At 37.4% G+C, this 26,347-nt stretch overlaps 3 long non-coding RNA genes and 1 pseudogene across 3 annotated transcripts; all 4 read right to left on the reverse strand.

Moving 5' to 3' along the window:
• Positions 1–4,769: 4,769 nt before the first annotated feature.
• LOC148419993 (uncharacterized) lies at positions 4,770–7,718 on the reverse strand (annotated as a pseudogene).
• Positions 7,719–12,560: 4,842 nt separating this feature from the next.
• Positions 12,561–13,821, reverse strand: LOC148419994 (uncharacterized). Its single transcript, XR_015866486.1, has 3 exons — positions 13,748–13,821; positions 13,455–13,541; positions 12,561–12,745 (listed from the first exon to the last, which is right to left on the reverse strand). It is a non-coding gene; the product is annotated as an uncharacterized LOC148419994 (long non-coding RNA).
• Positions 13,822–14,390: 569 nt separating this feature from the next.
• On the reverse strand, positions 14,391–15,344 carry LOC148419995 (uncharacterized). The gene is made up of 3 exons (XR_015866485.1): positions 15,213–15,344; positions 15,072–15,116; positions 14,391–14,556 (listed from the first exon to the last, which is right to left on the reverse strand). It is a non-coding gene; the product is annotated as an uncharacterized LOC148419995 (long non-coding RNA).
• A 6,133-nt stretch (positions 15,345–21,477) lies between these two features.
• LOC148419996 (uncharacterized) lies at positions 21,478–26,239 on the reverse strand. Its single transcript, XR_015866434.1, has 10 exons — positions 26,141–26,239; positions 25,501–25,524; positions 24,985–24,996; positions 24,545–24,568; positions 24,176–24,187; positions 23,735–23,758; positions 23,522–23,533; positions 23,003–23,026; positions 22,754–22,765; positions 21,478–21,626 (listed from the first exon to the last, which is right to left on the reverse strand). It is a non-coding gene; the product is annotated as an uncharacterized LOC148419996 (long non-coding RNA).
• Between the last annotated feature and the right edge of the window lie 108 nt (positions 26,240–26,347).

The raw sequence follows: 26,347 nt of genomic DNA on the forward strand, positions 1-26,347 counted from the left end.
AATGGTTTTATGGCCATCTTGTGTACGTATTCAACATATAGACCTGTTGTCTACTGTAGTAGATACTAACAACAGCAAGTAAACATTTTGCCCAGACTTCTCTCCTGTGGTGTTTTTGAGAATTTGCATTGTAATGAGTTGCGTTACTCTGATTTTTAACTAGTACAATATTACTATTTTGTGTGTGTTATGAATTACACTACCATGTTACAGCAAAAAATATTGCATTACAGTAATTACATTACTTTTGTAATGCATTACTCCCAACATAGCGAATGAAGCCTGAGTTCGGAGATCATTTCATACTTTACTGGACCCGTATATTTTTATCATCATACATACAAATACATACATACATCATACATAACCAACAGGATTTTTCATTCTTGTGTTTCTTTCCTTTTGAAGTGAAGTGTTTTTTCAAGTGAAAAATTTGTCACAATTTGTGAACTACTTGAGACTGTAAACTCGATTCTTCTTCTTTTTATTTTTTATTGTATTTATTTATTTTTGCTGTCCAGATGTCTCCAAACACCACCATCCTTTTGTGAATGGAATCATCTGACGCTAATCCAAGTTTAAAATCTTTAAAGGTGGGTCAATAAAATGTATTAGCTCTCAATCAACTAACAATGGCCACCTAAGCTAGTAAGCTAGTAATTAAAAAACGTGTTTAACACTTTGATAACTACCTACCAAGGACAGGTGTCGCATAACTAGAGTTTGTTATTAAAAAGGATTAAGGAAAAAAAAAACCTTCAGTAAGCATCTGCTGAATACAATTTCAGCCTTACCAGCTATCAATTTGTTTCATCAGCGCCTCCAAGTGGCCACTATCTTGCACTACAGCTCACAAATAGTGGATTTCCTTCTAGCTTTTACACAAAAGACCTTTGAGCATTTCTTCGCTACTTTTATTATCAATTTTAGTATCCATCCAGAATACGGCCAATATACAAATGTACATGTGTGTATCAAAACACGCCTCATGTGGCTGATATGTCAATTTTCCGCGACTGGTGTTGAATTAAAAAAAAAAAAGGTGGAAAATTACATGCACTCCCTTTTTTTCCAGAGACTATTTTATTGTCAAATGTGATCGTTTTTGACAGTTTAGAGCACAGCCAAGCTGTCTTGGCTGTTCTTTTGTCACTATGCTTCTTTTTTTTGTTTAAAAACACTTCTTGAGCCTACAGTGTTAAACATGTAGATGCTTCTTCTCATTTGTCTCATCATCATGATTCTACTAGAATAACTCAATTCAAGTCTTCCTCTGTGTCTTCTCCGAAATCTTCTTCGGATTCTTCCATGGAATCTTCGTCAGCACCTTCCACAGAATCCTCCTCAGATTCTTCAGAAGAGCTGCTGCTATCTTCTAAGACATTGGAGAACATTTTATTAAATTATACAGTGGTTGCTTAGCACAAGGACATTTCATTTGCATTCTGGACATGGAGGTTTTCTCAGGAGGGATTCTCAAAAGTCTCTATAATTGGCAAACAGTGGATCTCTGGGTTACAGCGTCTCTAGTTTAAGTTTTTTTCACGTTGTGAAGTGGAATACAAAGTTTTTTTCATCCCCTCTTTACAGTATTTTTCTCGCTTTACAGCATCAACAACTGTCATGATCTGTGCGGTTTGCTGTGGTTATGTTGTTTTGCCTCCCTCTTCAGGCGTTTTTAGGGAATTGCTCTTATTTTCTGTTTGCGTCAAACTGCCTGTGACTGCAAGCAGGGCTTATTTCATGGCGTTATTAATCTGCACATTTTGGGTTTCTCCGTGAATGCAGCCATTGGACAACGACAATGTTATCCAGGTTTTCAATTGCTTTTTTTGTGTGACATGCATGTTTGCTGGTAGATATTGTGTTTATAAACGTTTCATATATTTGTTTGAATTGTGTACTTATACAGAGGAAAAAATGTAACTTCAAAAGACTGAAGACAACAATAAACCACTAAAAATTACTCCATCTTCTTCGCCTCTTTGAGGAGCTGTTTTCCCGTCTTCCTCCAACGCCTGAATTTGTCCTCCCGCCCACAACAGGAGCCTATCAGATTATACCAACCGCAAATGCCAGCCAATCAGTGTCAACCTCGGGTTGTGCTTGACCTATGCTCTCAAACCCCCCAATAAATCAAGACCGAAAAGCCATATTTAAAAAAATGGATCTAACCAGCATACAGAAATAAGAAAGACAGAGATGTAAAATTAGATTAACATGCTAAAAAAAAAAAATAACACATTCACTATGACTATGATTATGCCGTTAATTTGAAAATTTGTTAATAGAACCACAAAGAGTATCTTAAAAAACCAAATTATCTACACAGTCCAGTGATGCAAAAATGCATGTGTGAGGGGGGAAAAAAAAGAAGAATATTTTCATGCAAGAAATAAGGTGCATACCTTGACCCATGGAGAGATTGGGCATGGCCACCAGGGCCAACAGCAGGAAGACCAGATGGGCTCTCATGATTTCTTCTTCTCAACGCTGGACAATGTCAGCTCGCTGTTTGTCGTCAGTGGGGACCCAAGCTTTTTTATACTATGTTGGGTGTGTCTTAAACATCTCAACTAGCGTTCTTGTTTCCTACTCATTGCTCAGCATGTAATTACTCTACATACACGGGGGAGCCATTTATAAACAAGTTTAGTCAGTTTTACTTAATGTGGTGAGATAGCAATGAAGCTTCTCTTTTGTTTTCTAATCACAAGTTTTGTCTGTTTTACTTAATGCGGTGAGATAGGAATGAAGCTTCTCTATTGTTTGCTAATTGCATGGGAAATTTGAAGATGTCAGAATAGCATGCCAGATGATAAGTGCATTTGGTCGTCGTGTTTGTTATGCCAAACTTCCATGGGAAGCTTGAAGCATCATTGTTCAAGGAGGAAGTGCAGTATTATGTTCATATTTCCACATCAAAATTCCACATGCACAATGTGTAAATGTTGTTCAAACTTGGTGGGGTCCTTTTCTTGAATGAGCAACTTTCATCAGCCATTTTGCTGTCCCTGCATAAGTCTTGCATAAAATGATAACTTAGGAAAAATGTTTTTGTTTTTTTTTTGACACCATTCGAGAAAGATCGATCGGCCACATAAACAGAGTTTTGACACACAGATGCACATTTTTATTCTTCCAATAATGACTTTAACAGGATGAGCAAGATGGCAGACATCAGCTGGCGGTTAGCAACAATTGTCTGTTGTTACTCGTGTTAGCTGAAATTGTGACAGCATTATTTTCAATAAAAGAAGTGAGCAGACTGAACAGACATGGGCATATTACAAAAACAGAGGATCATGTAAAGGTGATTCAATTAAGGGTGCATCAGTTAGAGCAGGGGGTCTCAAAGTGCGGCTCATTATATATATTAGATTATATACATGAAATTGTTAATTTATTCATGACTCATCATAAAGCAATCAATTAAACCGGTTTTATTCTTAAAGAGGTCATAATTTTTAAATTTGTCCGATTAATGCATGTAATCCATGTCATCATCAAGAAGCTCTGCTATCTACTTAGCTATTGTTTCGTTTGTTAGACCGTCCACTTCATTTCGTGAGGAAAAGACAAAAGAAGAGCTGTCCTAACAAAAAATACAAAGAGGACTTCATCAAATTTGGATTCGTTGAAAACTGACCGATGACAAAATGGCTTCTGTGATTTTATTTATTTATTTATTTATTTTTGTTTCCGCAAACATTTACAATGGGGGTCTTTGGAAAATTGACAAAAAAAAAAGAGAAGCAGTGAGTTAGAGACCACGGAATGGTATTTCATTTGACTCATTTATTATTTGCGGTCATTTGCCGTATATACACAATCATAAACTTGGCACAACTTCGGGTACATATGGAAAATTGAACTCGAGCTGTGTCGTGAAGAAAAGGAAAAATAATGCTTCACGCGCAGGCAACACAGGCGAGGCGTTCACAAACCGCTCACAAAAGTCAGTGGGAAAAACAGAAACACACTTAACGCGCAACAAACACTTACGGTATTAACACAAGAAAATATGAAAAGTTTAGGAAGGTGAAACTTATTCTGTTTTGCCATAGTTTTTACATTGTTGCCAAAGCGTTGGTGTTTCTTATTCACGCTAAAAGAAAATCTCAGAATTTGACCCCAAAATTAAGGGGTCATCCTATACCTGTACACAGGTGCGTTTTATATTTGGTAAATTACGGTATTTCATGTTTGGAGCTACTTGAGAATACTGACAATTATCCGAAGCTGAACGTGCTAACGTCATGCTACATAACGTGTAGCGTTAATGCTTTTGCTCTGTTTATGTTTGATATGTACTGTTCACAAATGCAGTTTTTAAAAGTATCATATCTTGATGATTTTAAAAGTCAATGTGGCCCCTGAGCCAAAAAGTTTGCCTGCCCATGGTCAAGGCCAACATAATGCAGCTTTGAGCTCAAAGGTGTGTAAATCCTGTTCTAGATCCTTGGCCTATTTTGGTGAAAGCATGTCACAAACGGAAAGATACATTAGAACTTAAGAAAAAAAAAGAAAAACGCCCAACACATGTTCATGACTTATTGTCAGTGATAAATGCCATCATTTATTGCCAGTTTAAAGCATGACTAAACAACTAACTTACAACTAACAACACCAGATGTTAGAGTGTAATCCGAAGATGATATTTCGTCACTACACATTACACTTGTGTTAAGATATGCTTTATGGGACAACAGGGTTAAAAATGTAAATGCTTCATATATGTCCCATTATCTTGACTCCACTCAAACAACTCAGTCCAAGATTTCCATATTTTCCTCGGAGGAATCAGATTCCGAAGATTCTGATGATTCTGAAGAATTAGATTCAGATGATTCGTAAGATTCAGATGATTCGTAAGATTCAGATGATTCGGAAGATTCAGATGATTCATAAGATTCAGATGATTCGGAAGATTCAGATGATTCGGAAGATTTAGATTCTGATGATTCGGAAGATTCTGATGATTCGGAAGATTCTGATGATTCGGAAGATTCTGATGATTCGGAAGATTTAGATTCTGATGATTCAGAAGATTTAGATTCTGATGATTCGGAAGATTTAGATTCTGATGATTCAGAAGATTTAGATTCTGAGGATTCGGAAGATTTAGATTCTGATGATTCAGAATCTTCCTCAGAGCTGCGACCTGCAAAGAAATGGCAGAACTTTTTGTAGAAGTAGTTAAATTAGGTAATGATGACCTAACGCAAGCACATTTCCTTTGTGTTCTCAACCTGGAGGGTTTCACTCTGCAATCTAAGATTTTGTCAACATATCATCAGTAGAGGCAGCTCAGTAGGCAGTGGTTAACATATCCGCCTCACAGTTCAGGGACCTGAGTTCAAATCCAGGCCTTGTGGGGTTTGTATGTTTTCCCCGAGCCTGCGTGGGTTCTCTCCGGGCACTTCGGCCTCCTCCCCCACTCCAAAAACATGCATGGCAGGTGTAATGTACATACCAAATTGTTTTTAGGTCTATTGGAGTTTAGGAATGGTTATTTGTCTCTTTGTGCCCTACTATCGGCTGCAAACTATTTCAAGGGAGTCCCCCGCCAACTGCCCGAAGTCAGCTGAGCAAGCCTGTCACCCATTACCCAGATAAACAGCTCTAGAAAAGGAATCGATGTGGAGACCCACACTAAAGAATACCACTCAAACTATGACTGTAATGAATTGATCACATTTTAGCTTAATGGTCACAGACAAAAGCTTCCAATTTATAGTCTAGTACCGAAAAAAGAATACTTGCAAAAAAAAAAAAAAATCATTGAAATTCTGTCATTTTGCTGTCCCTGCATACATCTTTACATACAATAAGTAAGGCACATACCTTTACCCATGGAAAGCCTGGGCATGGCCACCAGTGCCAGGAGCAGGAAGACCAGGTGGGCTCTCATGATTTCTTCTTCTCAAGGCAGGACAAGGTCAGGTTGCTGTTTGTCATCTATTTGAACCCGATCTCTTTTATACCATCTTGGGTGTGTCTGAAGCATCTCAACCACCATTGTTATTTTCTTCTTCTTGCACAATATGTAAATACTGTTCATAGATGGGGAAACTACAGTAAAAACATGTTTTGTTTTTTCAGTTTTACTTGATGACGTGATATGGCAATCAAGTTCGTCTCTTTTTTTTTTTTTAATTACATGGTAAATTTTTTTTGACGGTTTTACTTGACATTGTGAGATAGCTATGAAGCTTCTCTTTTGTTTTCCTATCACATGGGAAATTTGAAGATGTCACAATAGTATGTCAGATGAATATCATCTGCGAAGTGCATTGAGTCTTCTTATTTGGTATGCCAAATTTCCATTGGAAATTCCCACTGCAAAATTCACATGCACAGTATGCAAATATTGCTCATCTTCGGTGGGCATCCTTTGTTTGAATGAGCAACTTTCAGCAGCCAGTAAACACTGTGATGTCGTCCCTTGTCTTAAGACAGTAATAGCAACAGTCAAGTACAACCTCATGCACATTTAAGCTCCAAAACCCTGTAAACACTTTTCTATATCCTAGGACTATTTTTATAAAAGCATATCATAGATAGAACGATACCTGAGGAAAAAACAAAAAAGCCAAAGACATTTATTGCCGGTGATAAAATGCCATCATTTATTGCCAGCATAATTAAATCCATTAACACCATAAACTCCAAATGTTAGTCACTACCCATCATAATTGTGTTGAGACATGCTTCTTGGGACAACAGGGTTAAAAATATAAATACTTCATATATGTCCCATGATCTTGACTCGACTTAAACAACTCAGGTTGAGGTTTCCTCCGCTTCTTCCTCGGAGGATTCAGATTCAGAAGATTCAGAGGATTCAGAAGATTCAGAGGATTCAGAGGATTCAGAAGATTCAGAGGATTCAGACGATTCGGAAGATTCTGATTCAGAAGATTCGGAATCTTCCTCAGAGCTTTCATCTGTAAAGAAATGGCAGAAGCTTTTGTAGATGTAGTTAAATTGGACAGTGGGCACATTTCAATTTTGTTCTCGGCATGGAGGGTTTCACTTGGTAATATAAAATTTAGTAGCCATATCAGTAGACCCACACAAATCTTTGTCTTTATGATGCTCACAAAGACACAGGAAGTTTGCCATTTTGAGAGTGCCAAACTTTAAAATGGAATTAAACTCAGTGAGCCTACTTACTTACTAAACTAAATAAATAAAAACCATGCAAACCACACACACTCCACTGTGCCACCTGATCTCCGCAACAAACAGTTTGATACTATTTGCTTGGTAATCTCGGTGCGCTCGAGATTTTAGGTCGTGGTCCAGTTCAATCTCGGCATTGGTATGACACAGCAAAAATGCTCAAGTTTAAGAGCAGCCGGAAACCTCGGTACACAATGATATATCAGTTGAATATGTCCGACGTTATCTCCCAAGATGGCGAGCGGAGTAAAAAAGAATTCGCAGAAGTGACGTCATATACTAGCGACTGACAAAGACAATTCAATTCGAATAATATTGTCCAATCGCTATTGAACGTTGAATTAAAAGAAAAAAAGAATACCTGCAAAAAAAAAATACATTTAAAGTCTGCCATTTTGCTGTGCCTGCATGAATCTCTTTTTTCCCCATTATTTACATGCAAGAAATAAGGCACATACTGTACCTTGACCCTTGGAAAGGTTAGGCATGGCCACCAGTGCCAGCAGCAGGAAGACCAGGTGGGCTCTCATGATTTCTTCTTCTCAACGCAGGACAACGTCAGTTGGCTGTTTGTCGTCAGTTTGGACCCAAGCTTTTTTATACCTTGTTGGGTGTGTCTGAAACATCTCAACCATCTAAGATCCATAGGCTCTAAATGAGTGGTCCTTATATACAGTATGTACCTTCTACTTTTCCTTGTATGGCACATACATACTGTACATACATAACAGAATACAGTAAGCCGTTTAAAAACAAGTTATGTCTGTGATCTTGGACTGTTGTGAAACAAGAAACAAAGCCCTTCTTGTGGTTTTAATTACAACGGAAATGTGAAGAAGTTGGATAAATGTCATCTGCCTTGCGGGTTACCTGTTCAGTAGTCAGATTTCTTTGAAAAGGGTGAGGCGTCTTTGCTCAAGGAGGAAGTACTTAACTTAAATTAGCTTCTCAGAACAAACTCGTACTCAAATTCGTACAGTAACCATATGTAGTTCAGCCTTGTTGGTCCTATTTGAATGCGATATAGAAGACTGATAAGTTGTAGCAAAAAATATTTGATTGTCCCACACTTGTTGATAATCACTATTCCATGCTACCTGGATTTATGAGCTTCAGTCATTCCATGACCTTGCTCATATTTTACAACACACATAACATACACCTTTTTGGTGTTCAAATTCATTGATGGAGAAAAGTTGGCTAGGAAAACCAAGCAGACAATAAGACAGCGTGGTGAATTTCTTTAATCCTTGTAGTGGTTCTGGCCCAGCACGTTTCCGGGATCTGCAGGCAACGCTGGTTGGTGATGAAAATAAAGACATCTCAGACTTGTTTTTTTCTATAGTTTCATACTGCTGATGTTAAAGCAGACTCGCTTAGGAGGTCAAGATGGCGTGCGCCCACATGGCTCTATGTCGTCTTCTTAAAAAGCCCTCTAAATTTTGTCTCCTCCTATACGACTGAAATTACATGTCCAAGTCCACCTCTACCAAATGTGCCGCCTGACCATTGATTTAACTGTTAGGTGGGGTCCGGTGGTCAGGGGTCCAGTAACCCCAGTTCCCAGCGCTGCTCCGAGAGAGAAGAATGCCGTTGTTCACTGCCAAAGTTACACTGGCAAAAACTACCACAATGAGACTATAGCAAAATACAAAAGAAATTCATAAAAAGAAAATGAATGCTTAATGACCACATACCAAAATACACTACAACAGCTACTATTGCTCACCCACCAACTAACTAGACAAAAAACAAAAAAAGAAAAAAATAACCTCCAAAATAACTTCCAACGCGTTGATACTGTTGCTAACTAACTACCGTATTTTCCGCACTATAAGGCGCAGCTAAAAGCCTTCGTTTTTTTCCAAAGCTTACGGTGCGCCTTATAATCAGATGCGCCTTATATGTGGATCAATATTGAGATTGGGATTGGTAGATGGGGAATGAACTGATAAAGTAAGCTTTACTTGTTTCTTTAGTGTGTTTACAATTGAACAAGTTTGCTCATATTGACATTGAGTTATTATGCTATTGAGAGTTTAGAGGTATTATTTGAGTTATTATTGTTATTACTTTATGTATTACTATATTGTGATTGAAAAAGTTTTAAAATACGTCATTATTGAGGGTGTGCCTTATAATCTGGTGCGCCTTATAAGTGGAAAAAGTTTGAAAATATATCATTAATTGAGGGTGCGCCTTATAATCCGGTGCATCTTATAATGCGGAAAATACGGTGACTTACTAACTAGACAAAAAAGAAAGAAAAACATAACCCCTAAAATAACGTCAACAAGATAAATCTTTGTCAAAGCTTTCGTCAGCATCAAATGAATCGCCATCGCAAAGAAATGGTAGAACTTAACTTTTGTACTTGCTTTTCAAATCCAGTTAGCCAGAGGTGTCTTTGCACAAGTGCCATTCAATTGGAACTCAAAATCGATGCATTTGTTTTTTTTGAAAAATAATTTCATGGCTCATATAAAATACATTTTATTTTGGAAAACTTCAGCCCTCAAAGATTGTATTCCTTAAGCACTCGAAACTTGTTAGTAATAACCGTCACAAGTATATCCACAAAATAGTCTCTCGAAGCAATCCCTGAAAATCCAACAGAAAGTCTGATGTTTTCTTTTTAAATTTTGAATTACTTGCTGGACAAATTTGTCGTAGAGACATGTACAGTAGGTCTTCTATTTCTGATGACTAAAATCAGTTGTCACAGTGTTTAACTGGCCAACACAGAGTAACATGTGTTTTGTCACAAAACCCTTGCTCAGACAGAAACTTTATGCTTTCTATTTTTTTCTTTAGAAACTGCTTTTAGCACATTATGATCCAATTCTTGGCTTCCCAAACTCTGGTGGGTGATTCTTAGAATTAACAGAGTAACGACATGCAAACCATTCCAATTATGTACGTAATTGTTGACATTTGTTGGCAGGAATGTCATTGAGCAACAAGTCCCCACCCTCCAATTTTTTCTTTGATACAATCCACTAACGTTAAATGTGATTTGAAGTGAGTAAATAAAACTACTCATTGTTTATTATCAGGGTTCCCCAAAACTTTTATGCCCAGATATCTACTTTTCCAACAACCTGGAGGAAGGAGGTGGACTTATGTTATCCCCTGTTTTCGAGGGGGAGTCTTTCTACCCGCTTGTTGCGAAACTGCAATCATGTGCAAGAAAATTCCGTGTAGAAAACTCTGGCGCAAAGACGTTTCAGGCAGAGCGTCGAGGCAGATATTTTTAGATGACTTATTTTTAAAGTCAACTTACCTGACTGTCAACTTTTCTTCTCCAGCTCTATTGCTAATAAATCTTCTTTCTGATTGACACTATCGATTCCGACGGCATGAGATCACGTTTTCGCAAGTCTAGCGCCGAGGACAGTAAAACAGCGGTGGAGTGTTTTTTCTTTTGTTTTTGCTTTTCTATCTTCTAACATTTGGGTCACGGGCCATTTTGTTTTAAATATTTTAAGGCAATTCGGGTACATCCTAGGAATCCTTCGAGAGTGAATATTTTCTCTTTAGCAACATTTAATTTAGGAGTTTAAAGTTTTAAAGGTTTTGTAATCGCTTATGACCAGAAACTGGCAGAATTTAACAACTTGCCAAAAAAAACAACTTCAAAAGTATTTGAGTTCATAGAGTTCACGTTTTTGGCGACACTCCTATCCTATAGGCACCGTCATTTGCAAAAATGTGTAGGTGCAATGGCACAGCTCTATGTTTTGCACCTCACAAGTTGTTGTTGTTTTTTTAAAATGATTTCGACAGGTGTGGGGAGGAAAGAAATACTCTCTCTTTGAATGAATCTCCAAAGTGAACACTTTAACTTTGACAAAAGCTTAAATAAATATACATTTCTGTACTATGGTGAATGTTAATGCAAGTTCATGTTGATGGATAAACTGGAGAAAAACATTTTAAACTTGTTTTTGGTATCAGCATAAAAAAAGTTCAATAAGAAAATGCACTCCATCTTACCCCCAACTGCTTCAAAACACAATCAATTAATTTACAATTGAAACAGTTCTTAACAACCAGTAGATTATTGTACCCATCCATTGTTCTAATACTTCTGTCATACAGGCTATTGGCAAATACGATGGGAGGATCTATTGGACCACAACGTAAGAGAGACGAGTTGTTGGCAAATTAATGCAACAATCTGACACAGACGATCTGATTACTGCAGCAGCAAACTTTCCCAGGCATCCAAGTCATCTTCTTTTTCGTCTTGGCAAGTTAGAAAAAGTAAGACGTTCCATAATCTTTCTGTATTGAAATGAATATAATATTCATTAACCTGGTCCTGCCAACCACCCCAAAACACGACCCAAAAAATTCAGTATAAAATTGCACTTTATAAAAACGTGAAGTACAGTCATCCACTTTTCCTGTTGGTGTTCACTTTCATCTCATACAATACTCATTGTGCTGTGCATCTTGGCCACTTGAGGACAGTATAAGACTCATATAGCTATGCTCAACTACTGTATATAAGTATGGGTTCCTCTCTCGTGTTTTTTTGTTTTGTTTTTCTAACTTCTAACATTTGGATCACGGGCCATTTTGGTTGAAATATTTTAAGGCAATTTGGTGACTTTCGGTCTATAATTCAGTATAAAATTGCACTTTATAAAAACCTGCAGAACAGTAATCCACTTTCCTGTTGCTGTTCACCCTCACCTCATACGATACTCGTTGTGCTGTGCATCTTGGCCACTTGAGGGCAGTATAAGACTCATAGATATACTCAACTGTATGTAGTCTGAGTTCCTCTCTCTGTGTGGCAGGAATATTATTTCTTCTTCACAGAAGATAATGAATACTTTTGAATATTTTTATATAATCTACACGTTACTTAAAGGGAATTATCACCACCACATCAACACTAATTTTTAGCCTGTAATACCTCTTGTATGTTACACTCAGGCTAGCATAATCTATGTAGTTAATTTTAGTGCTAAAATGATGCAAAATGCCAATTGGCAGCACATGGCAGGTTAATAAATTTGAGGACTCACCTCAAATCATATTCACAAAGTCAATGTAATCTGCGGTCTAGCTCCCTGTTGGACAAAAAGTAAACATTCATGTTTCAGTGAAAGGTCTCACACATCTGTCTGTTCACTTCAATGTGGAATATATTCTTTTTATTTACCTCTAGTTTATACATCACGCTGATGCCAGTATGCACATACACTATCCTGACTATACACGGGGAATCGGAAAAATCTTAAATAACAAGATGCCATAACAAAATAGGTTTTATTTGAAACTTTCTTGGAATCCTTATCAGATTCCCTTCGAGTAAATCACATACCCCTTTTGTAACCTATAGTTTTCGATACCGCTGGACTATCTGTGAAAATATTTTTTTGAGGAAGAGGGGGTCCTTCTTATGCTAGTCCAGTGGGGGGGCCTATGATGTCCGTCTCACTATGTGATGCCCGGGGCCGTCGCTTCCTTCCCCTGTTTAGCTCCACCCAGTTTAGATGTCGTCCTTCCCTGGCAGCTTCCTCGGGCGCTACCTCCACTTCAGCTGCAAAGAAATCATCAAACTTTTGTTTAAATGCTTAACTGAGACATTTGCTCCATTTTATTTGTATTCTATATGGGGAGTGGTTCTCTGGGGGGGGGATCCTTCCCAGAATTGTCCAGGCTCCACCACTGATAGCACATTTAATTACACTTCATTTGCACCTGCAATTTGCTTTGTCTTGGAAACCTGTTCACAAAGGATATTTTGCTAACGACATACCAGCTCAAACACGTGTACAAAGTTTGACATCTTAAGTAAGTGTAGGTGGAACCTGTTTTTCCCTTGTTTGCCACACAGGGCAAAAAAAAAAAAAAAACACAATGCTAAGAACACTATAGCAGAGCATTGGCAGTTGGGAGGAGACTCTTTTATTCAATTCACCTTGCTTTCATAACCTAATGGAATTTTTGCTCTACGACTTTCTAAAATGTAAGAAACGCCAGCTATACACCAGCTTTCAGCAGGCGTTCATTATTCGTATGTCAGTGATATAGACATAGTTTACCAGTGGGATTCATTTGCATAGAAGGTGGAAATTTCTATACCATAATATTAGTTTCTTATCCTCCCAAGTTTGTTGCGGCCGACCACTTTTTTCATATCCTTCCTTTATATGGAGTAATGAATATCCTTTCATAATACACGGAACGCATATTTCGCATTATGCAAGACAGCTATTGTCGCATGTCGGCAACCAGCGATGACTCACCGGCTTGCCAAAGCAAATCTTCTTCTTCTTCACCTCCCAAATTTTCCTCATCTGCCCAATTTCCTTCATCTGGTGAACTTTCTTCATCTTCCGTGCATGTCATGAGTTAGACGCAAAAACAGACCTATCTACTACATGGCAAACATTTGAACGGATGGTGCAAAATGATGAATGTTCACGTAATCTTAGCAAGCACTCGTATGTTAATGATATACAATCACAGAGTTTTCCAGCTTCCCAAATTCTACCTTTCACCCATTTATTTACATTGAACACCTAAAAGAAATTCATACCGTAAGCATCCATTAAACAGACAGGCAGGGCAGCCAGTGGCAGCAGCAGAAAGACGACATAGGCCCTCATCTTTTCTTTTTCTCAACGCAGGACAGTATGAGTTCAATTTATGGCAACGATTAGATTTTGACCTCAGATTATGTCACACTGTGGGTGTGTTTCAAACACCTCAATCATCCGCCCCATCAACCTAATGGTAGAATTCATTCTCATAATTTACCGTTTACTTACATGCCATCCTCACACCAGTCTGTCATCCAGTCGGTCAGTATGGTGCATTGTTGGAAATACATCATGAACCATTTCAAAATAAGTCTGCTGTGTGTTTTTTCTGAAAATTGTATCCAGCCGTGCGCATATTTTAGATGTTTCCTGCCTCCAGCTCACCTGATTAGGTTCAGCAGCAAAAACTCTGCATATAATCGTATACCAATCCTGATCGTTTGAATCAGGTGTTTTGATTGAGGAGGGAAACATCTAAAACATGCAACACACTGGAGGATTAGAGACGACCTTCCCATATCTAGAAAGATCCTTGTGTTATTTTTAACACCTGCATAGTAGACATGTTAAAGGGAAACCGGAGAATATTTTCAAATGCAGAAACCAAGGAAACTTTTTATTGTGGAATATGAAACATTTCCTCAGAATTTTAGATGCAGTCATCCGTGTCGTCCTTCGGGACCTGATGGAGGCTTTTGGAGTTTTGCCACGACGTCTTTTTGGAGCTGTAGATCACGTTTTGATCGGATGCCGCCGGGTGGAAGTGCTTCCCCAGCCATGTGGTTAAACGCCACCATCTCTTCAACTTCCAAAGGAATTGTAGAACATTTGTATTTATAGTTAAATTAGCCATTGGTACCATTCATTTGTGAATCTCAAAATGTTACTAGATATCCTGTTTGTAGCGTTTTAATTTTGATTCGACACAAATCATGGAGGATTTGGACAATTTTGAAGTAAAATGTTATCTAAGTATTCAATCTAACTATTGACTTTGATGAATTGTTGCACACAGTTTATACGTAGACATTTGGTTCCAGGTAACGAAAAGACTGTGGTTAAAAAAAAAAAAATCCTTTTCACAAAGACCTGTCAATCAGGGTGAGTACAATGAGCAAAAGCTCCAGTGTCAAGCTTTTGCAAGGCTAAGATGTTTACTTCAACTACGCATTCCATTTTGGCATCTAGCATGTAATGAGTTCGACACAAATGGATATATTCCATGAAACATATCTGAACGACATGTACTGATTCATGAAAGGGTGATGACAAATGGCAAATATTCTCACGTCGGCGCGTTGGAAAATTTTGATGACTCACCTTCATTCACATCCTTAAACTCGGCATTATTATACGTTTCACTCCCTGTGGGAAGAACAGTAAAAATTCACATCCTGGCATTGTTTATACAGCCCCCCAAATTCTGTGTGGCCCCCAATTATTTCTGTTGTGTGAACATACCGTAAACATCCATGAGACCGCCTGGTATGACAGCCAGCACCAGCAGCAGAAAGACGACGTGTGCCCTCATGATTTCTTCTTCTCAATGCTAGACAATGTCAGTAATTGAACTCGAGATTATATCCACCTGGGCGTGTTTCAAACTTCTGAACCATCCGCCCTGTTAACTTCAAGTAAATATTTTGTACCAACTGCTGGCATGCCACCTTGCAAATACAGAGAGAATAACTTCAAAACAAGATTGGTGTTGGTTTTGGAGTAAAAAAGTGAAAAACAAGAAGTAAAGCATTCCTGTCTTATTTTCTAATCACATGATAAAAAAATTGCATAAACTTCATTACAGTATTAACTTTTTTTGTGTTTCATCTAATGTTGGGTAGAGCTTGGCATCAAAGTTGGCAGATTATATTAAGGATATGCTTTAAACAAACATGTTGCGGAATTGTTTATACCACTTAATTGCAGTGATTTACAAATGTTCGACATCGAGCTGATGAAATGAACCTAAAAGGAAATAAATGTCAAATACCTTTACTGTATACTGAAATGTATGCTATCTGGAATTTGGCCACGCATGACAGGAAAAAAAACAAAAACAAATAAACTTTGTTTATCTAGCACCTTCATTACAGCTGCACCTCTACCAGAGCCTTTAAGTTCAAAGATGGTTCATTTAAGTTGAACTAGTTTTTGAGTTGTATCATTTCACTCTTTTTACAAGCGCCCTCGAGTTGTCTCCAGCACATACTGTATTTCTGTCATCTGCCAATGCAATGAATTTTGCTGTCAGTAATTTAATTAAAATAATTTGTTTATAAAATAAAAAGTATCGGGCCTAGTACTGCTCCCTGTGGGACACTGTTGGTAATGGTGCTGTAGCTTCACCTGTAATTACCTAGCTGAACAAACTGCTGTATTGGTGTTCAGATCATACAGAAAAAAACAACAATGTTGAAAAAAAAACAAACAATCAAGTATAGACCGAAAGAAATGTTCACTTTATTATGAATGACCATACTTTTGATAATCTTACTTTTTTCACTTCAAATGGAGCTCAGCTGCTTCGCAGATAGCTACATTACTCTCTAGAAACATTAGATTTCATACCAAACTATTTTCATAAGTTTTAACCAAAAAGTCAAATTTGTAGACTGAAAGAGCACATTTGAGTAAGAATACTTGTACAAGCCTTGGCTTTCAGGACTCTTGGAAGCTACATTGGAGCTTCCCTTTCCCAACTTCACACTGGGTTAAAGAGGTAGTGTACTGAAACTTGAGAAGCTGAGGTGTCTTATTAATGGTTCTGTAAAGACATTTCCTGTTATATGGGATTGTTTTGTGCAATATATTAAGCTTTTGGAAATTCCTTTTGATATATTTTATATATATATATATATATATATATATATATATATATATATATATATATATATATATATATATATATATATATATATATATATAACTATATATATATATATATATAACTATATATATATATATATATATATATATATATATATATATATATATACAGTATATGTGTGTATATATATATATATATATATATATATATATATACAGTATATGTATATATATATATATATATATATATATATATATATATATATATATATATATATATATATATATACAGTTTATGTGTATATGTGTATATATGTGTGTGTGTGTGTGTGTGTATATATACAGTATATGAACCCATACACCCATGAATCTGTGTAAGCCAAAGAAAAGTTTATTGTGAGTTTTCACATAATCATCTGTTTTTGTTTTTGTTTTGTTTTTCTGTCTTTTGATCTTGACCTGTATCCTTGGTTATGTAGGACGCTCAACTGGGTGGGAATCCTTTGCTGACTTCTCATTTGACTTCTCCACTTTCAGCTGCAACGATATTATAGAACATTTTGGATATGGATAAATGATCACTTTGCACCATGAATTAGACGCTGAGTGCAGGAATTCTGAGGACGGCGTCACCACAAGTTCTTGCTTGTTGTTTTTCGCTGAAAAAGTAATTAAGGCTTTGACAGACTCAATCTACTTTGCAGACTCGTTCTACATTGCAGTTTGTGATTTGTGGAATTTCAATTACTCTTTAGGCTGGAGAGAGAAATATACTCCTGAAAAATGCGTGATTTTGAAGGGAGTAGGAAGTGTTTTCCTCCGACAATATGAGATACAGTATCCATTTTACTGTGTACGGGAAAGGCAGCGTCAATGCTGTTTTGGTTATCTGGTTTTAGCGAGTGTAGGTTGTTTTTTGTTTGTTTATTTTAACAAAGTTAAGTACTGCTAATTAAAAGCCTTCCAATAAAGACCCAAACAATTCATTCGTCAAAGCTAGTTTTCATTCAGCAACATAATATTTGTCGGCTATATCTGAATAGTCTAATATTACTTGTTAGTCTATATTTTGCTCTGAAGCATCCGTTATGGCCATTTCCACATACACTTCAGACAATCCTTCCGAAGATTTTCTGTGATTGCTACCATCTTTGAATATGAAGTACTTAGACAGGTGATGCAAAATCCCAAGTTGCAGTATGTCACCACACAACGATGACTCACCCAGACCCGGAGGAGTCTTTGCCTCTGTAGGAAAAAAAACAGCAGACATTAATTTCTAATTGCTTTGTATAGTTCCACTTTCAGGCTAAAAATGCATTGTAATGCATTACTTGACTTTTGGACAAACTAAACAATTCATTCCTCAAAGTTAATTCTCATTCGGCAATATAAAATTTGGCAGCCATATCTGAATAGTGTAATATGTCTTGTTAGTATATATTTTGCCCTTCAGCAACCGTTTTGGGCATATCCGGATATACTTCAGACACTTAAGATTTTCTGTGGTTGCTCCATCTTTGAATATGAACCACTTCATAGACAGGTGATGCAAAATCCCAAGTTGCCGTATGTCAGCACCCAACGATGACTTACCCAGACCTGGAGGAGTCCTTTCCTCTGTAGGAAGAAAAGTAGACATTAATTTCTAATTTCTTTGTATCACTCCACTTTCAGGCTAAAAATGCGTTGTAATGCATTACTTGACTTTTTGTCCAAACTAAACAATTCATTCCTAGATGCTAGTATGACTCAGCAACATAAAATTTGGCAGCCACATCTGTCCTGATAAAACCCACAAAAAGTCCCAAAATGCACACCCAAAAAACTCTTAATGCAAAATTGTGATGGATGCCTTGTTAGTCTAACATGTCTTGTTTTGATCTGAAGCAACCATTTTGGGCATTTCTGGATATACTTCAGATAGTCGTTCTTAACACTTCTGTGATTGCTACCATCTTTAAATATGAACCACTTCATAAACAGGTGATGCAAAATCCCTAATTGAAGTATGTCAGCACACATCGATGACTCACCCAGACCCGGAGGAGTCTTATCCTCTGTAGGAAGAAAAGCAAACATTAATTTCTAATTGCTTTGTATAGCAACACGTTCAGGCTAAAAATACATTGTAATGCATGACTTGACTTTTTGGCCAAACTAAACAGTTAACTCCTGGACGCTAATTTTCATTCGGCAACATAAAATTTAGCAGCCATATCTTCTTATTAGTCTTATATGTCTTGTTAGTCTATTTTTTGCTCTGAAGCAACCATTTTGGGCACTTCCGGATACACTTCAGACAGTCGTTCTTAACATTTTCTGTGATTGCTCCCATTGTTGAATATGAACCACTTTATAGACAGGTGATGCAAAATCCCAAGTTGCAGTATGTCAGCACCAAACGATGACTCACCTAGACCCGGAACAGTTATTGTCTCTGTCGGAAGAAAAGCAAACATTTTTTTCTCATTGCTTTGTATAGCACCACTTTCATTCTAAAAATGCATTGTAATGCATTACTTTACTTTTTGGCCAAATTAAACAATTCATTCCTCGAAGCTAGTGTGACTCAGCAACATAAAATTTGGCAGTCACATCTGTTACGATAAAACCCACAAAAAGTCCCAAAATGCACACCCAGAAAACTCTTAATGCAAAATTGTGATGGACGTCATAGTAGTCTAACATGTCTTGTTTTGATCTGAAGCAACTGTTTTGGGCATTTCTGGATGTATGTAGTCGTTCTTAACACTTATGTGATTTCTACCATCTTTGAGTTTGTTCCACTTTATAGAGAGGAGATGGAAAATCCCAAATTGCAGTTTTTCAGCACCCAATAATGACTCACCCAGACCCGGAGCAGTAACTGGCTCTGTAGGAAGAAAAGCAGACATCAATTTCTAATTGCTTTGTATAGCACCACTTTCAGGCTAAAAATGCATTGTAATGCATTACTTTACTTTTTGCCCAAACGAAATAATTCATTCCTTGATGCTGGTATGATTCAGCAACATAAAATTTGGCACATCTGTTATGAAAAAACCCACAAAAAATCCCCAAACGCACACCCACAAAACTCTTAAGATCAAATCAGCTAAGAGAAAGCATGAAGTCAAAGATTAAAAATTATATTAACGTGATGAAAAAAAAAATCCCCCTTTGACCTATCACTGTAATGGATTAACCAGATTCTGTCTAGTATTGCAAAAAAAGAATACCTGCATTAAAAAAAAGTTTGCCATTTTGCTGTCCCTGCATAAATCTCTTTTTTTCCCCATTATTTACATGCAAGAAATAAGGCACATACTGTACCTTGACCCTTGGAAAGGTTAGGCATGGCCACCAGTGCCAGCAGCAGGAAGACCAGGTGGGCTCTCATGATTTCTTCTTCTCAACGCAGGACAACGTCAGCTCGCTGTTTGTCGTCAGTTTGGACCAAACCTTTTTTTATACCATGTTGGGCGTGTCTGAAACATCTCAACCATCTAAAATCCATAGGTTCAAAACGAATAGTCTGTATTTACCCTCTACTTTTCACTACTTGACACATACATACAGTACTGTATAGTGTACATACCTTACAGAATACAGTAAGCCGTTTAAAAACAAGTTATGTCTATCTTCTTGGACTGTTGAGGAGCAAGAATCAAAGCTCTTCTTGTGTTTTTAATTAGAATGGAAATTTGAAGAATTCAGGTAAATGCCATCAGGTTACCTGTTCAGTACTCAGATTTCTACGAAAAGGGTGAGGCATCTTTGTTCAAGGAGGAAGTCCTAAACTTAAAGTCGTTTCTCAGAACAAACTTCACCCGAACAGTATGCATCGTGTTTTCTTAAAGGTGTGCGTCAGCCCGCTTTGGTTGTTTTGGTTTGGATTGGGTTTTCGCTGCATGAAAGAACTTTACGCTAGCGTTCGCTGGTTGACGCTTTCTGGCTTGATCGTATTGTTGGATTCATTCAAAACGCACAAGGATGCTGGCACGTCACTACATGCGAGTGTACTTCGGTTGTGTCGTTTGATTTGATGAATGCCGCACACTTTGATCGCTTCTTTGGTTTCATTTATCACAAGTTTATCACAGATTTTGTCTAGCTGTCAATTTGCGCCCTGGTGAGGCAAGCATTCTGGTAAATGTGGTTTTTGTTGTTGCTTTTTTATGGCACGCTACACAACTTTTCATTTTTATATTAAGTAGCAAATAAAAAAGAAGTATTATTAGTCTTCCCATATTTTATATATATATATATATATATATATATATATATATATATATATATACGTGTGTGTGTTGTATTTCTCTATAATATATTTTGCAATATCTTTAGTTTCATATCTAAATGATAATTGTTTATTTGCAACTGTTTTAACTATGACTGCATGTTTGTCAGTGTTTACATTGTTCAGGCTACTAGAACTGATGCTGCCGTCTCTGCATTGTCCACCTGCCTCATTTGCTTTCCATGCATTGAAAACAAAAGAAAAGAGAAAAAGGAAACATGGAAAAGTCGAGTGAAACGACGCTGAAGTTAGCTTCGCGGGCGCGCTTCGGAGAATCCAGCCTTTCATTCCACCTTAAAAGCCCGCAATTGCGCTCTTTCACCGTTAGATGGCATTGTTTCCCACAGGTTTGCATGACAAAGGCCTATGAGTTTCTCGTTCTTGTGTCATTACCAAAACAGATGTCAACGTTCTCCTGCTGCTACAATAACACAATGACGTTAGGTATCCAAAAAAATCTATCTATCTATCTATCTATCTATCTATCTATCTATCTATCTATCTATCTATCTATCTATCTATCTATCTATCTACTTATCTAACGATCTATCGATCGATCTCGATCCATGCATCCATCCATCCATCCATCTATCCATCCATTTGCGTAAGCCAAGGAATAGTTTATTGTGAGTTTTCACAGAATCATCTGGTTTTGTTTTTGTTTTGTTTGTCTGTCTTTTGATCTTGATCTGTATCCTTGGTGTCGTAGGACGCTCAACTGGGTGGGAATCCTTTCCTGACTTCTCATTTGGGTCATACCCCTTGACCTGAAAAGATATTGTAGAACATTTTGGATAAGGATAAATGATCAACTTGCACCATGCATTCGACGCTGAGTGCAGGACTGAGTCAGCACAAGTTCTTGCTTGTTGCTTTTCGCTGAAAAATTAATTAAGGCTTTGACAAACTCCGTCTACTTTGCAGACTCTTTCTACGTTGCAGTTTGTGATCTGTGGAATTTTAATTACACTTTAGGCTGGAGAGAGAAATGCACTCCTGAAAACTGTTATTTTAATGGGAGTACGAGGAAGTGTTTTCCTCGCTGATAATATGACATACTATATGCCTTTTCCTGTGTACGGGAAAGGCAGATTCAATGCTGTTTTGGTTATCTGGTTTTAGCGAGGGTAGGTTGTTTTTTGTTTGTTTATTTTTACAAAGTTAAGTACTGTACTGCTAATTAAAAGCCTTCCAATAAAGACCCATCAATCATTTTGAGTACATTGAGGTGAGCCGCATTGTCTCTGATACTCTTACAAGCTTTTTCATTGTCCCGGATGTTGAATTCTATTAAGTCAATTGTGTTAATTATGCTACATTTTTGGTAGGACACTTTGAGTCTTTGTCTTACCTTTCCAGATCTCTTATAGACAAACTGGTCTTAGATAGTTTATCTTTGCAAATTTGAATTAATTGTATTAGTTTGGCTATTCCAAGGTTCACTTTGACATTTTCCAGTGATCCTGGAAACTGTTCCAACTGTTTGGCCCGTTTGCTACCAAATTGAAATTGTCACTTCCCCAAACCAGTATCCCTTAGGCACATGAAATTTGGCGGGCTTGGCATACGTATTATGAGCTGTTTCACAAAAAACGTCTGATAAACCCTTGTCCAGAATGAGAGGAATTGAGCTGTTTTAATTTGTGGCCAAACTAAACAATTCATTCGTCAAATCTAGTTTTCATTCAGCAGCATAATATTTGTCAGTTTTATCTGAATGGTCTAATATGTCTTGTTAGTCTATATTTTGCTCTGAAGCAACCGTTTTGGGCATATCCAGATACACTTCAGACAATCCTTCCGAAGATTTTCTGTGATTGCTACCATCTTTGAATATGAAGCACTTTATAGACAGGTGATGCAAAATCCCAAAATGTAATATGACAGCACTCACCCTGACCCGGATCTGTTGGAAGAAAAGCAGAGATTAATATCTACTTGCTTTGTATAGCACCACTTTCAGGCTAAAAATACATTGCAATTCATTACTTTTTGGCCAAACTAAACAATTCATTCCTCAAAGGTAATTTTCATTGGGTCACCTAAAATCTGTGATTGCTACCATCTTTGAATATGAACCACTTTATAGACAGCTGATGCAAAATCCCAAGTTGCAATATGACAGCACTCAACAATAACTCACCCTGACCAGGAGGAAACTTTGGCCCTGTAGGAAGAAAAGCAGACATCAATTTCTAATTGCTTTGTATGGTACCACTTTCAGGCTAAAAATGCATTGTAATGCATTACTTGACTTTTTGGCCAAACTAAACAATTCATTCCTAGATGCTAGTATGACTCAGCAACATAAAATTTGGCACCCATATCTTCTTATTAGTCTTGCTGTGAAGCAAAATATATATATCCGTTTTGGATATATCTGGATCCACTTCAGATTTTCCGTGGTTGCTACCATCCCCACAAAAACCCACAAAAAGTCCCAAAATGCACACCCAAGAAAATTCTTAATGCAAAATTGTGATGGATGTCTAACTTGTCTTGTTTTGATCTGAAGCAACCATTTTGGCCATTTCTGGATACACTTTAGACAGTACTTCTTAATGTCTTCTGTGATTGCTAACATCTTTGAATATGAACCACTTTATAGACAGGTGATGCAAAATCTCAAGTTGCGGTATGTCAGCACCCAACGATGACTCACCCTCACCCGGATCTGTAGGAAGAAAAGCAGACATTAATTTCTAATTGCTTTGTATAAACCCATTTTCAGGCATTTCTGGATACACTTCCGACAGTCCTTCTTAAAATTTTTTGATTGAAAATTGATTGCCATAACCTTTGAATTTGAACCACTTTATAGACAGATGATACAAAATCCCAAATTGCAGTATGTCAGCACCCAAAAATGACTCACCCTGACCAGGAGGAAACTTTGGACCTGTAGGAAGGAAAGCAGACATTATTTTCTAATTGCGTTGTACAACTACATTTTTTAGGCTAAAAATGCATTGCAATACATTTCGTTACTTTTGGGCCAAACTAAACAATTCATTTCTCAATGCTAGTATGACTCAGCGACATAAAATTTAGCAGTGATATCTGTCATGATAAAACCCACAAAAGGTCCCAAAATGCATGCCCAAGAAAATTCTTAATGCAAAATTGGGACGGTGTCTTGATAGTCGAACATGTCTTGTTTTGATCTGAAACAACCACTTTGGGCATTTACTCATATACGTCAGACAGTCATTCTTAGCATTTCTGTGATTGCTACCATCTTTAAATTTGAACCACTTAATAGACAGGTGATGCAAAATTCCAAGTTGCAGTATGTCAGCACCCAATGATGACTCACCCTCACCCGGATCTGTAGGAAGAAAAGCAGACATTAATTTCTAATTACTTTGTATAACACCACTTTCGGGCTGAAAATGCATTATAATGCACTACTTTTTGGCCAAACTAAACAATTCATTCCTCGAAGCTAATTTTCATTGGGCAACCTAAAATTTGGCAGCCATATCTTACTAGTTTACCATGTCTTGATTGTCTATATTTTGCTCTAAAGCACCCGTTGAGGGAATTTCTGGATACACTTCTGACAGTCCTTCTTAAAAATTTTTGATTGAAAATTGATTGCCATAATCTTTGAATTTGAACCACTTTATAGACAGATGATACAAAATCCCAAATTGCAGTATGTCAGCACCCAAAAATGACTCACCCTGACCAGGAGGAAACTTTGGACCTGTAGGAAGGAAAGCAGACATTATTTTCTAATTGCGTTGTACAACTACATTTTTAAGCTAAAAATGCATTGCAATACATTACGTTACTTTTGGGCCAAACTAAACAATTCATTTCTCAATGCTAGTATGACTCAGCGACATAAAATTTAGCAGTGATATCTGTCATGATAAAACCCACAAAAGGTCCCAAAATGCATGCCCAAGAAAATTCTTAATGCAAAATTGGGACGGTGTCTTAATAGTCGAACATGTCTTGTTTTGATCTGAAACAACCACTTTGGGCATTTACTCATATACGTCAGACAGTCATTCTTAGCACTTCTGTGATTGCTACCATCTTTAAATTTGAACCACTTAATAGACAGGTGATGAAAAATCCCAAGTTGCGGTATGTCAGCACTCAACGATGACTCACCCTCACCCGGATCTGTAGGAAGAAAAGCAGACATTAATTTCTAATTGCTTTGGATAAACCCATTTTCAGGCTAAAAATGCATTGTAATGCATTACTTTTTGGCCCAACTAAACAATTCACTCCTTGAAGCTATTTTTCATTGGCCAACCTAAAATTTGGCAGCCATATCTTATTAGTCTACTAGTTCTTGATTGTCTATATTTTGTTCTAAAGCACAGGTGTCGAACTCCGGGCCTCAAGGGCCGATATCCTACATGTTTTTGAACCTTTTCCCTCAAAAACACCTGATTCAAATGATTAGGATCATTTTGAAGCTCCTGCAGAGCTTGCTAATGAGCTAATCATTTGAATCAGGTGTGTTGGGGAAAGAAAACCGGAAAACATGCAGGATGCCGGCCCTCGAGGAATGGAGTTCGACACCTATGCTCTAAAGCAACAGTTTTGGGCATTTCTCGATACACGTCAGACAGTCATTCTTAAGATTTTGCAGTATGTCAGCGGCCAACGATGACTCACCCTGACCCGGAGGAAACTTTCCCCCTGCAGGAAGAAAAGCAAACCATTTCTAAATGACTCAAACTTGACTTTCAAGCAAAAAATGCATTGTCATACATTACTTTACATTTTGGACAAACCAAACGATTCATTCCACGATGCTAGTATGACTCAGTAACTTAAAATTTAGCAGCGATATAAGTCCTGATAAAACCCACAAAAAGTCCCAAAATGCACACCCAAGAAAACTCTTAAGGCAAAATTGTGATGGATTTCTCATTAGTCTAATATATTAGACTAACCATTTTGGACATTTCCGGATACACTTCAGACAGTCGTTCTTAACATTTGCTGTGATTGCTACCATCTTTGAATATTAACCACATTATAGACACCCTGACCCGGAGAAAACTTTTGCCCTCTATGAAGAAAAGCAGACAATTTGTAATTGCTTTGAATATCATCAATTTTGTAGCCTTCCAAGCTTGTAGCAACCAACCACTTTTTTTTTTCCATGATCTCTATATGCACAATATTTCATAAAATTTCACATCCTATGGAACAAATTTTAACGTCTCAGTTTTGTGAATTCCGTCATCGAGTTTTCCCGCTCCCCAATTTTGCGTGCCCTTTCCCATTAATCCCTATTGTGTGAGCATACCAGAAGTATCTGTGATACAGACGCTCAGGACCGCCAACGCCAGCAGCACGAAGACAATTTTGGCCCTCATGATTTCTTCTTCTCAGTGCAGGACAATGTCACTCACTATATGTCACTGCCTGGGTCCAGTGACTTATATACAGTATCAAGCTGGGTGTGTTTTAAACATTTCAATCATCACCTGGCAACTTTAAAGGTCACTATTAC

The sequence above is a fragment of the Hippichthys cyanospilos genome, chromosome 8 (assembly GCF_059441005.1).
Source record: "Hippichthys cyanospilos isolate Australia breed blue-spotted pipefish chromosome 8, RoL_Hcya_1.0, whole genome shotgun sequence".
Classification (NCBI taxonomy): domain Eukaryota; kingdom Metazoa; phylum Chordata; class Actinopteri; order Syngnathiformes; family Syngnathidae; genus Hippichthys; species Hippichthys cyanospilos.